Source organism: Plectropomus leopardus, chromosome 12, assembly GCF_026936395.1.
Source record: "Plectropomus leopardus strain MGB_pleo_1.0 chromosome 12, ASM2693639v1, whole genome shotgun sequence".
NCBI lineage: Eukaryota > Metazoa > Chordata > Actinopteri > Perciformes > Serranidae > Plectropomus > Plectropomus leopardus.
The window spans coordinates 810242-824578 of NC_142187.1; the positions used below are offsets into that span (position 1 = coordinate 810242).

Here is a 14337-nt window from a genome sequence, read left to right on the forward strand (position 1 = left end):
ACACTATAACAAATGGAATGGGCTGTAGAGTTTTCGAGGATGGGTGAGAAAGACTAACAAAAGGGATTTCAAATGAACTATAATTTAGCTTAGGTTTAGAAAGAATTGCTAAGTTTGAATCAAAAATAGCAGCGACTCCCCCTCCCCCCTCCTCGGCCAGTGTCTCGAGTAACGTGACTATTTATATGACCAGGAGGAGTGGATTCATTCAGGCTAACGTGCTCATCAGGACAAAGCCAGGCCTCCTTGTGGCAAGAAAAAATCAATATGGTTATATAATATTAAATCAGTGATTAAAAGAGTTTTGGTTGACAGGGATCTAATGTTCAATAGTTAGCAATTAATTCCCATGTTAGGATGCTCTTTGACAGCAGATGTATTAATTTTTATGAGATTCTCTTGTACAACTCCCCTTTTGTTTATTTTAGATTTAAGCAAATGAAGTGGTCAGGGGACAGACACCGCTTTCATAACATTATGGGTGTGTGCTTGAGGAAGCTCAGAGAAGTGTGTAACACTGCGACTCTGCCCCCTGATCCCAACTCTGGATCGTCATGGCTTTGGGCCTCTAATAAACTGGGCCAGATTCCTAGAGAGGAGAGCAGCTTCATCCAAAGTGGGATGGATGCCATCCCTCCGGATAAGACCATGTTTTTATTATTAAGTAAGAGCACCCTGGGATTGCAGGTAATTATCAGAATTATAGGCAGACATTGCCAAAATATGTGAACATGTGCAATGAGGAGAACTGATTTTGTTTATTGTATGATGCTTTTTGGGCGTTAAATAACTTTGATGTAGAAAGGTGAAATGCATGGTGGTTTGGTTTTTTTGCCAACTGGTCTGAAGCACAAGCGGTCTATACAATGACTCAAGAAAAATTTGAATATAGATTAAGCTAGGCCTCTAGTTTTATTTGCATTAACAGTAACAGAATGGAGATGCAAAAAGTCACGTTATCTGTTCCAGGGTACTCCATAAGCTTTCACCTGGCACTTTTTTCTTCTTTCAGTAAAAGAAGAAAGAAGTGCCAGGTAAATCATACTGCTGCTTTAAGTCTTGGAATGTACGGAGGCCTTTATCTCCACAAATGTCTTTGAGTGTATGAATTCCTCTATCTGACCATGAAGGAAAGTAAAAGGACGAGAATCAGAGACTAATGAATGATTGTGGAAAATTTGAGAATTTAGGCGCCATTTTTGTGTTGTTTTCATTGTTTTTAATGTGGCCTGCCAAGTGGGAGAGTATAGGGCAAAATCTTAGTTTCGCTTGTTTAACAGGAAATGCTGAGTGAACTCCATTCTAAAGTCTATAGGGACAGATCAGTTTTTCTTCATTAGGCCTCCAAGGCACCTGTGCATGGGGATCAAACCAGATAGATAGGGCCAAAGAGGGGTAAAGGCCAAAGAGTAGAGTTTAAAATTGGGTAGAGATAGTCTGGCTGCAGATCTGTCACACTGGAGTGTAGTGAGTCTCACTCTTGGTTGTTTTCCCTTCCAGATAAATCTTGTTATAACACCAATATTTTGTGGTGAAGGAAGAGGGATCATGGACGAAAATAAGTTGATGCACAACAAAACAACAAAATGTCCATCTTTATAATGGAAATGCATGCTTGGAGTGAGAGTGGGAGGTTAGACCATTTAAGTAGACCTGCCTCTATTTTCTTAAAGGTGTTGGTGAAATTGGAGTGAACAACAGAATGAAGGTTAAGATGAACTGAAATACCTAAATATGTAAAGGGCTTTTGAATTGGAATGTTAAAGGTATGCGGGGGAATATCGTTGACTGAATTAAGTGACATCAAAACTGACTTGGCCCAATTTATCCTATATCCAGAGAGGTTCCCAAATATTTTAAAGAGTCATGATATGTGGTACTGAATCAGAAGTTCTATTGATGTACAATAGAAGTTCATAAAAGTTCAAACGCTGACACCTTGTAGTGAGTATCATTTAAGTGTCATTGAATTGGATAGATTTTTGAAGACTGACGGATGGCTTGAATTAGGGGTTAGGGGTAAGTATAGCCCAGAATTTTAAATAGAATTCATAGGGGATCCCATCCCAACCTGGAGATTTGCCCTTCTTCATGCATTTCAGAGCATTTTTTATTTCAGGAAGAGTTAATTGTGCGACCAAATCCGCTGCATCATTTTCCAAGAGATTTGGTAAAGAAATGCTGCTGAGGAAATCTTTGCATTTATCCTTGTTAAAGGATATAGAAGAAGAAGAATACAAGTTCCTATAGAATGAGCAGAGTTCATTGTTAATTTGGTGGGTAGCTGTTAATAATTCCCCTTGGCTTGATCTGATAGACACTATGTCTGTAAAGTGCTCAGCATTAAGTAATTTAAGCACCAGGAGGTGACTTGGTCTGGAACCATTAAAGTAATAGTTACGTCTTGTTCTGTGTATCATGAACCTATGCCTTAGAAGAGTCCAAAGTTCTGTTTTTATCAATTTGAGTTCCTGGGCAGTGGCGACTGAAAAGTGTTGTTGTTTTTGTAGGTTTTGTGCCTTGTTGAGAAAAATGTGAATTCTTAATGCAAGGGAAGCTTATTTTTGTGAGCCTACTTCTTTGCATTGAGGTCAGTAGAAGAGTAAACGACTGCATTTATGTCAGCACCAACAATAAATTTTATATTCTGATAGTTCAAGCAGGAAAGTAGTTAAATTGGGGAAAAATGAGGCATGTACACACATATTGAGACAACAGAAATTAGAACTGTCATATAAATCAGAAAGAACTGAAAGGCCATTGAATAGAAAGTCACTGCATTATTGAGCAAAAACATGAAGAAAAAGAAACAGAGAAAAAAACACTAGGTCACTACCCAAAATTGTATGCCACAGGGCCCACCCCCAATGCGCCCATCTCAATAGAAACAATGATATAATCATAAATAAATAAAAATTTTCCCCAGTTTGAAAAAAAAAAAAAATCTACTAATCTCTTACAATTTGTGGGACATTTCTTGCCAAAAATCTAAGAATCCAAGCAAATGGAAATGTTCATGGAGTTTTAGAACATGTGAAATAATATAAATGAAGCTTGGCCTCCAGAGTGAGGTGTGGTTCCCGATGTGTCCTTTGCTGATCACAGTCCTGACTCATACGTCTTGCGCTCCAGTTGGTGAAAACCAGGACAAATGTTAGTGTGTGTGGTATCCCACATTAGAGAAATGATGACCTGTGAAATAGGAGTGGGTGCGTGTATCTGGAGATGGTTAAGGTTTGACACTGTCTCTCGTTTACATACATGTGGCATCCTGAAACCAGTGGCACTTCACCTTGCCATTTCTCACTGAAATACTGTCCCTCCTGTACTGTAGAGCATGGACTAACTTCACCCTCAGCCGCACCTGACAGGACACACAGACCAGGAGAGTTCAGCTATATAGGGGAACAAGAGCTCAGACTAGAGGGTTTAATTTTGGTCTGAGCCCTCTCTCAAATGTCTGGGGTTGAATGTGCCAAGCACTTCATGGGTCAGGAGTGTGTGTTCAGGTAGTGCCATTGTTAAAATGTATGTTTGCAACAAAACACACGTGGCTGCAATGCTGCGATTCCTAATTCTTAGGGGCCCTTGTATTGAAAACAGTTCATTTCAAGAATTAAGAAAATGATGAACCTCGAATTAAAACATTGGTTAGCTACAGACTTACGGTGCATAATATAATTTTATGTGCTTGCAAAAACATTTTTGCATTGATACACAAAGACTCCATAATAGTGAAACACAAAACCAGTACATGGAGTCTGGACATTAGGTTAAGATGGTGGTGCATGTAGGGACAGTGGCCTCTAATAAAACACCATGTACGGTCACTACCACCCTGCAGAGTGAAGTGGGCAGAGATTATGGATGTATGAATATTATAACCATTTACAGAAATGTCATTCCTTCTTCCAGAAACAGCAGCTCCGTAACAACAGTCCAGATACAACACTCAGTCATCTTCTCAGGTTCTAAAATGAACTGAAAATCAGACCCTACGAGGAACAGTGGCCCCTGAACAGATCAGCTGCCATAACTTTTTAACAACACACTCAGCTATAACTAAAGAAATTCATGTCCTGAAAATATCACAGAACTTAAAAAAATGGACATGCTTTGTCTCTATGAGGAACTATAAATAAATCAAAATGATACTAAAACTGCATCCTCCATTAATATCTGACATTCAACCTGTTTCATGTCAAAGAAAGAAATAGTCCCTCAGGGGGAAATTGTTGTTTTCACTCTGCAGTTTTTGTTTGTTTAGTTAAATAAAGCAGACAAGCATAAACAGGACCTTGCACATGTTGGAAACATGTCAGAGCGAGGGGGCTGCACATGGACATGTGCAGTTGGATTTTTGTTTGTTAAAGGGCACCTCAGCAGTGCCCGGGAGCATGAAGTGGCACCTCTCCAGCTACCAGTCCACACTCTGTGTTTGGTCCATATGAGAACCTGAAACTGCAATCCCCAGGTTCCCAAGCCAAGTCTCTGGAGGCCGAGCTTCTGCTGCCCCAAGATGTGCATCTTTATTGAATTGACTTTAAGGCTCCATGCCACATTTGTATTTCCACTATTCTATTGAAAAAAAATCACGTGAAATAAAAAACAAAAAAACAATAGATTTATTTTTACAATCTATTCAACATTTATTGAGTAAGGAAATCCCTTTTTGGAGGAAGAGCTGGCCAAGAGAGCACATTACAAACTCGGCCAGCCAAGACATCTAAAGCATGAAGCTGCAGTGTGTCCCAAAGGTTATTTCATTAATCTAGGAGTAAGCTGTTCTACCCAGATCTGAGCAGATTCTGGGTACTTGGTAGAACCACTATCTGCACCCTTCATAGCTGTCTCAGCATGTCATGTTCAGTGTGTGTTGAAGCGCCCCCTCTCTAAAGCCCTCAGTAATGTGCTGCAGTCTCCAGGCAGGCCGGCAGCTGTCAGCCATCGCAACTATTTTGGTCTTGAAGTGCCGAGCCAACTTTCACACTTAAGTTACTTTTTTAGTTGGAGTGTCTTTGATGGAAGAGACCGCTGCCGGCTTGGGACAGACCAACTCCAGCAGCAGGGAATGCCCCTCCTTTCTTCCCCACCATTGTCTCTCTGCATTCACACAGACTGTCTCACTGTCTCCATGAGGGCTCCAGTTTCTTTGTTACATTCAAACTTGATTATGACCATTAATTACTTGTTGCTCTTGAGGTGAGTTTTGAAGCTGTAAATCAAAGGTAGACAATAAAAAACACACAAACACAGGATGTAAAATGTAAACCCGTTTTTTAATTCATCACCAGAGAATAAACTGTCAAAAAAAAATGCTATTGTAAAATAACTAATAACAATATGTGCACTGTATCACCAGCAACAGTTGAGACGGTCGTTGCATTTCGCAATCAAGCCAAATATTCAAAATACAGTCAGGAACACTTTTAGAAAAAAGGCTCTCAGAATGACTTCAGAGCTAACACAATATACAGTGATGTAGAAATTCTATACAGAGACAAAAATAAAAGCTTGTCCTCTTTATGTCAGATTGTCCTGTTGGCTTGTAGGAACTACAAATACATGTTGGAGCTAAATCCACACACATACATATGTACATTAAAGGCTCTACCTTGTCACTAAGGTCACTTTTAACATATATATGTTCAAACTGAGAGCCACACTAACTAATTTCATCAAATTAGGATTCATTTAAAATTTGCTTTATTTCTCCCACAAAAACATTCGTGATCCCTTCAAGACTCTCTCCTCTTCTCTGTCCCAGTCCCCTCACACACATCTGATCAGACCAGTGATGTTCTACCCTTTTCTTATTGTTTCTCTCTCTCTAACAACAACACCCTTATCTCCTCTCTCAGATCAGACCAGAGGAAAGCATGTTGGTATTTTCTCAGCTCACAACTGAACAACACCCACACTGCAGCAAAGGAACTCAAAGTTTGCAACAAAATCACCTCCTTCTTATTTTAGATCTGTGTGTGTGTGCCCACCACAGGCCTTCCTGAGGGATCAGCAGGGATGAAGGCGAGGGAAGGCCCACACATGACCAAGAATCCAGGCTGAGAATAGCAGCACATCAAACAAGCACAAATGTGTGTTCAGTGTCCGCATGTTGCTACAATGACAAGATGGGATACTGTGAAGGCCTGTCATACAATCACAAAGACTTCAAATCTACAAAAAGTTGTTTGGATAATAATCCTTTTATTGCCTGCAGTGACAGCCATGAGTTAACCCTTTGAAACCTGAACAAATAGGCTTGTATTCTTTCAAAAAACATGGGAAGAAGGCAATAAGAAACAAAAAAGACATGACCCACAAATAGCAAGATGTTAGTTAAAAGTACTGAGAAAATTACCTGAAAATTAGTATAAAAAAAGATGGGGGAAAACAACAAAAGACGAAAATAAAGAAAAGCAAGTAAAATAACTGGAAAAAGTGTATCAAAAATTATAATAATTTTGTGACCATTTTAAATATGTAATTATGATCATAATAAATGTAGTTTTCCCTAGCTTTTTTCTCTTTTTTTCCAAGCTTTTAAAAAAATTATTTTTGTAGTCTAATTTCTTGCAGTTTGTGAAACATTTCTTACTAAGTTGTTCATTGTCTCTTTCCCATGTTTCACACCAATGTGCCCACCTTTTGAAGGTTTAAATACTTGTGAGTGTCTGAAAGTGTGTGGGTCCAATGCAGTATTGAGATCAGACTTTCATACCTCTACATGTGAAGTATGTGCTTTAATACCATAATTTTGACTCACTCCAGCGACGACAATACCTCTAAGAACCAAGCCATCTTCTCTCAGTTCAACAGCACAGAAGCACTCAGGAAAGCCACGTCACTGCACACACTGCAGCTCTGAGGCAAAGCGTCCATACCATCCCCCTCCACTACAGCAGAAACACATTCAAGTCAGAAAATTCTAACACACAACCAACTGAAGATCTGTTGTTCATCATTCTCCATCTGATCTCACATCTCTGCTGCTTCCATAAATCATACAAAGCCTCCTTATCTACGACCCCACATGCTGTAATGACTTTTCATTTCATTCATTCTCTGAAAGGTCACTTCCTGGTTTTTGAGTCACTGCAAAGTAGAGATTAAAAGCTCTCAGCTACTTTAAACTGGGGAAAAAAAACCTCTATATGTTTACCAAACTTAGGTATAAAACATCAAAAATCTCCAACACAGTACATTCTTAGTGAAATTCTCTATGTATTTTCTGCCTTGTATCACATGATGTTTAAGACCTCATGTCAAATTATTTTTTATTCAATTGTCATTGTATAGCTAGAAAGTCCACCCTGTCCTAAAGGAAAACGGAACAGCCTTGGACACACCTCATTTACACACTGAAAAACATAAGCATATTTCTTCTGTGTGGCTACAATTCCATGAATGAAATTCTAGAATGGCCACCACATGCACTATGTATATGTAATAACTTATTTTCCTTTGTCTGTGTAGTGTTAAATTACTCTTCCTCTCATTACAATGGCGCGTTGACTACCTCCCCCTGCTATGTTGAATATAGACATATTTGATCTAAATTTATCTGTGACTAATCTATGGTGACACGGTGGAAGTGTGATCTCAGGAATATATTTTTACTATACTCTGAGCTATTATTCTATTATAACAAGCTGGGATGAGCCACAGATTTTCTTTCTACTAATGACTCTGTGGTTCCTGTCAGCCTGTTCTCATTCCAAACTCATAAAATAGCACTGCTTTGACAGTGCTTTTAGTGTAAGTGCACAATGCCAAAAGGCATCTTTCGTGTGTGCATAAAACGCCGCTGGACAGCATCAGGTGAAAACACGGCTGAACAAAAGCAATGGCAGTGTTATTATATGCCGCTGGATGTTCGAACGCCCCTGCCTCGTCCAAATGATACAATGTAATACATGAAGCACAAAAGCGCCTATAGGGCGGGTAGGGTTAGGGTTAGGGTGCAGACATCATGATAGCACCAGAGCGTAAATAGCAGACACAGAAAGATACTTAAAACATAATAAATAAAATAAATAGACACAGAAGTCCACTGCAAAGCGGCAATATGTGACAACTTTGGATGAGAACGTGTTCTTCTTGTATCCTGATGGTATGATGAGATGGTTCAATAAGTAAATTCTTATGCTGAACATGCTGCCCATATGCCATTTATCAGTCATCTGTGTTAGACTGAAGAAAAGAGATGAAGCAGTTTCTCTGCAGATAGTGGACAGCACTAAATATTGCAGCTCATATTGCAGCTTTTTTAGGACTAAGGTTGCACATAAGTTTCACAAACCAACTTTTACTTCTGCAATCCATTCCAAACTCTGAATTCTGACTGAATATGCAGCCTTTACACAATATTTCATTCTGACATCCAAACTAACAAAAGAAAACTAGCTGATATCTGCATGCTAAAGTAGGCATCACAATCATATAATAATGTAAATAAATTAAATACTGTCATGAGGGTGGAAACAGATTTAAGACAATGTTTTTTTCCTCTCCTAACGTAAACTTAATTAAGAGTTCAAATATTCCATTTAAACCTTACATCCAAATACATAAATATATTCAACATAGCTTCATGCATGTTAGTAGTGGCTGATTTCAAGGGTAAAAACATTGTTTTGAAACCACCATGTACACACCAGCAGCTTTGAATAAATTAAAAACAACTGAAAAACATCACATAGAACTCAGCACATAATGATCTGTTGAGAATTGCAGTTACCAAACAAAAATGAAAGCTCATTATTTTTCATAAACCTACAGGTCTGAATGGGTTATGCAAACTATTCCGTGGCCACTTCAAATAAACAATCAAACGTCCTGCTGATCATATTTTTGCCTATACAGCATTTACATAGAACCATACTTGGTTACTGCACTATTCCATTAAGCAGTCATATCCCGCTGGGAATTAAAAATGCTGCTAATGAGGCAGCATCACATCTGTGCAATTATCTGAAAATATAGTGATCAATATCATCCAATCCATTCATCTGGACTGAAATGAGAGAAATAGACCACCTCATCATTTGGAGACATAATCAACAGAATGTTCAAATATTAACAAAAAAATAGTCTGCAATTAACAACACAGTTCTGTTGAAGGTACACCTGACTGTACACTGGATACTTTTAAATCCATCTAATGAGGGTAATGCTTTACTTTTCATGTTTTAATTGTGTCTTGAAAAGTTTACTGGAAATTATGAGAATTTTATGGAAATTATTTGTAAATTACAAACTCATAACATAAAGTGTACCAACCATCAACATGTAGATTCTGGCTTGTTGTAACAGAATATAGAACAATAACTAAAAATGAATCATGAAGCCATTGTAACACAGAACAGGCATCATGACTAAAATCATTGATAATAATATGTCAAGAATGTGAATCAGTGATACCCCTTTTCCACCTAATTAGCTCTGGTTCCTAAACTGGTTCCATTCAGGATTCTTGGAACCTTGGCGCTATCCAGCAAACCAGCTTTGCAGATCCACTGTAATTAAGGATGTGTCATCAATGGAGGACATTGCACAATGCAGAGTAGAAGTGAACAAGTGTAGCAAAACTGCAGATTACACTGATAACCTGAGAACTGTTGTTATAGTTTACCTCAAAGCAATATATGAAAAGCAATATATATGGGTATTTAGTAGTGTTGATGCTTCAGGACCAACTCTTGACATTTGACTGCAAAGTATTGAAATTCTACATATTGTGTTATAAATATGCATTGTGACTGCCCTCTAAAGGTTGAAACCTGCTATTGCAATTGAATTTTGCTATTGGCTAATCTTGGTAGCAGGAGCTGCTTTCATCAACAACTGAGCCCCCCATCACTGCCTCCACATCGCCTTCTCACCAGCTAACTATTATGAGTGCAGGGAGCAGGTAGGTGCTGTGGACCGAGAGTTGGTACAGTTGGGTGACCTGACATGTTTTTGCCCCCCTTCCAGCCCTGCCCATTTTTGAGACTTTTTTCACACTCCAGGGAGGAAGCACTCAAGCAGAAAGTGGGTTTTTTTGTTACTCTTTAATAAGAACCCTGCCTGCTGTTTTTTTATCTGACATTTTCAATCTTAACACCATTGTTGCCTTTTCCATTCTGTTTTTCCAATCCGTAGAATATGACCACTGATGTTGTCATGGTGTTGCATTTCAGGTTAAAAACAATCTGATACTTTTTGGTTCCAGCCGGGACCTAACTTTTTTCAGCTCTAAACCAGTCGATTTTTGGTAAAGATGTTCTGAACAATTCATAATTAAGGTGCTGGAACCGGAGCAGAATCACTTCCATGTTGGTGGAAAAGGGGTATGAGAGTTTCTGTTCATCATCATTATCACCAAACTAATTCCTTTATTTGCTAAGCTGCAAAATGCGTATTTTCATATCAAGATACGAAGAAAAAATTGATATATGTTCAGCATCAGGGCTGTGTGTTTGGCAGTAAAAATGCTGTAAAGGATGAAATACCAAAGCAAACACTTTACAAGCAAACACCTTTGTAAGCAAACGCCTTACAAACTGGTTTGCCCAAAGTGAGGAGCCCCCTGGTGGACACACACAGCAAAAGAGCTGTACCTCAGTGTGTTGCATATTCCATCATATTGTATTTTATATAAAATATAGTTGCAACAAAAAAGAATTACCCCCACACACACACACACACACACACACACACACACACACAAACACATTTCACTGGTGCAGTCCATGGTCATCATGGTCATTTAGGTGCTGTTGTTGACAATGACTTTTTGTTTCTGGTGGAATCACCTGTGAATTCAGTAAAGTGGTCTATAGCTTGTGCTCTGCTTCTGAACAAGTGTTACAGTGTTCTGTTAGAGAGAATGAAATCAGACTCTCCACATGCCTGTTTCATGTCTCTGTTCCGTGTTGTTGGAACAGTCAGGTGAACTAAGTCGGACCTGACCTAGGTGTTCAACAATCGGTCTACAACATTCAGCTGTCACTTTTCTTTATCATTTAGGTTGTGATCAGTTTTCAATGTGTGCCTCTGTCCTGGTGATACCTTTCTCATACTTTCAGAGATACAGGAGGAGTGTTGGCTCTGCTGTCTGAGTCTAAACTACACTCCTTTACACTGCTTACTGACTTACTTACTGACAGCACTGTGCCAATTTAAGCTTAATGCCATGATAAATCTATTCATACAGACCAAGAACTTAAACAGAACTGTCTCATTGTCACTCTTGCACCAAGGTACTAAGTCCTGACTTTATATTATGAGTGGGGTTAGGGTGGTGGTGAGAGATGGGGTTGCAATAAGGAGCAAGCTAGTAGCTGTCACTCTAATTAGTTATTAGAGTGACAGCTAGCTGCTTACGTTGGATTAAAGTGTACCTGCCAATAAGAAACAGCAGCTTGGTAGCATTAACATAGAAAGCTGTTCAGATATGAGACACTGTTAAAGGTTTAAATGTATTCTAATTACTTAGTCCAGGTGTTCCCACACTTAATTATTTGTGACGGCCTGCCACGATGAAAACATCTGCCGCCACAAATAGATTACCTATTTTGGAGCTTAACCATTTATTAGGAACGCTGTTGGAAAATACAAACATTCAATTATTCATTGCACCACACTGTCAGAGCACAGAGCATACTGTGGACACAGACAGAGCAGCAGAACATTGGGTGCAGTAAAACTAAAACTTCATTCTGCTTGGTCTAAAAGTTTGCCTTCACTCACAAACTGCTGCTCCTCTCATATGTTGATTTGATCAGCTCTGAACAGATCATTTACAGATCATGATCAGTTATCATACTCCATGCTCTATCATAAGGACACACAAGCCAGTGTGAAATTAAGCTCAGATTGTAAGAACACAAATAATAATATAGAACCTTAAATTCATAGTTAATTAGTAAGCATCAATGACGGTTATGTCATCCACTCATTAACAGACTCTCTGACAGCAGACTGCACTATGGAATAATAGTGTTTGCACAATTGATGCAATGAACCTTTTAAAAACTATGAGCTTGTGGTTCTGTTTTACAAATGTTATAAATCTCTCTGATTGTTTAATGTGCACCAGATATTGTTTATAAAATGGCAGGCACTGAGACCCACAGCCACAGATAAAAACAGATATGAAAAGATCAATAGACAGACTGGTAGAAATAGAGGCGCTCTCTCAGGACATGGCAGAGTGAGAATCAGCCGAGCGCTTCACATTCCTGCCTGGGCCCTTCTCACCCACCAACACGTCACTCTGTAAAATAGTAAGGCAGCTGTTGACTTCCATCAGCTCAAAGTGCATCTCTGAACATATCCAGTCCCCCTCTGCCCCCACCCACACCCACACACACACACACGCACACACACACACACACACACACACACACACACACACACACAGACACACACAGCAGAAGCAGCCACATGTAAAATACACTGAGATATGCACAAGCTTGGTTTCCATTCATATAGTTTTGTGGAGAGAAGTTTTATGTAAGAGAGAAGTTGGAGCAGCAAGATTCATCAAAAGGTCATCTGCCTTTGCAAAAACTTGTTGATGCTCACTTGAAGTGGTTTCTTAATGAACACATTATGCAGCAGGTGGCAGCAGAAAGGTGTTGACTGACTAAGAAAGACCCTGGTGAACAGTTCAGTTAAAGTGCACAACAGTTAAAAACTGGCTCTCTGATTGCCACAACCTGCAAATGTGTTCTTGTCACTCCAAAGTGGAAGCAGCCCATCTGATGCTAGCTGAAGTGAATGAAAACACGGCATACGACCAACACAGGCAACATTCAGTTTCTCGGCACTAATCAGCAGTGTAAAGGCACTCTCTGTTCCCCTGCTGGATCGTTTAGGAAACATTATTCTCTTCCAATCAGCTAGACGACTCAAACTTTTATTACAGCATTTCAAAACTTTGCTGAACAGTAGGATGGAAATTGAGCCACAGGCGGACAAGCACACACACACTGCAGGCTTTTCAAGGCAGTACAGATGCCAGGCCTCACACTCAGTCACATCCATTCAACTCTCAAGGCCCCCTGTTATTTCTAAGCCTGATAGAGAATCCATAGTTGGGGCTCAGGGGCTCATTTCCAACCAGCGACTGCTTGCTTCAGCTTTCAATGCACTCTCAGTGGAGTCACAAATCACCAGCAGTCCAGGCAAGTTGGACACGGGCACCAAAGACAGTCATCCAGTCCGTCCAGAGAGAGGGGGCAGGGAGTGGCAGTAGTGGAGGCTTCAGATTTCTTTCTCTCTGCTTTTTCCCTTCTCTCTCCTCCATGTGATCCCCCCACCCCCCACTTCTTCTGTTCCTTCGCTCGTCTATTTTCAGTCATCCGTTTTGCCCGTGTCTGCCATTCTGAGGGGCACCAGTTTTTTTAAAAGGCCTCTTTGGTGATGGAGAGCTGGTGACCTGGGCGACCAGTTTGGATGAGTCCACTGCAGGGTCAAAAGATTTGGGGATTATACATGTTGGTGAATGACAGTCAGGATATTTGATTGCAATTTAGCATAGTAAACAGGAATATAGTTTTAATGATAAAAATACTTCAATTTTGAAATAAGTAAGTCCTATGTAGCTGTTTCATGAGCACAGATAAAGGTTAGGGGTGGGGATCAAAGTGCAACTACAAACATGTGCATGGAGCAATAGTGATAAACAGGCTTGTTTTTATTCTTTTCAAAACCAAAAACACAAGAGCAGAAGTGCAAGGGATGGATTGAACAAAAATGATCAGTGTGTTCATTTGTTATGATGAGGGGTGTAACAATACGTATATTCGTATTTAAACGTTTGCTAATCAGCTCACGGTTTTGTACACATTACGGATGGAATGGTATGTTGATCTCATTGCATTTGTAAAATAAAATAAACTGTTTAAATTGTGGCTAATATAATATTCTCGGTGTCACTACACTCAATAAGGCAGCCTGAAGGCAGCTTACTGACGGAACAGACAACGTGCTGTCTGCTTGTTGTAAAATGGTCAGTAACCCTGTCACCACACCAGAAACAGAAGATTGTCCAATAACCTGTAGGTCTGGTGTTTGGAGCTGCTTTGGTTTGGTGGATAAAAAGCGTAGGTATAGAAAGAAAGCACACCTCTCCGCCCTTCGACGTGACCACATGGTAAGCTGAAGGCAGACAGAATGCACCTCTCTGCCCTGCATGCACATATGAGGAAAGCCTGAGGCAACAGTACGCAGGCTGAAACAGTTTAAATGTTTGCCAATTGGTTTGCATAGAAAGGAGTTGACTCCCTTCCATCAATCAGCTGATTGGGCTGCTTGAGATCAGCTGATATAGCTGGGATGTGAACC

The 14337-nt window shown here is 39.7% G+C and overlaps 1 protein-coding gene across 1 annotated transcript in view; it reads right to left on the reverse strand.

The window, feature by feature from the left end:
• Positions 1-5260: 5260 nt before the first annotated feature.
• LOC121951734 (junctophilin-1-like) overlaps positions 5261-14337 on the reverse strand; it is a 73135-nt gene continuing 64058 nt past the window's right edge. Inside the window, exon 7 of the mRNA XM_042498186.2 lies at positions 5261-13455. The gene's annotated coding sequence lies outside the window, so the exon portion shown is untranslated. The remainder of the gene's footprint in view (positions 13456-14337) is intronic.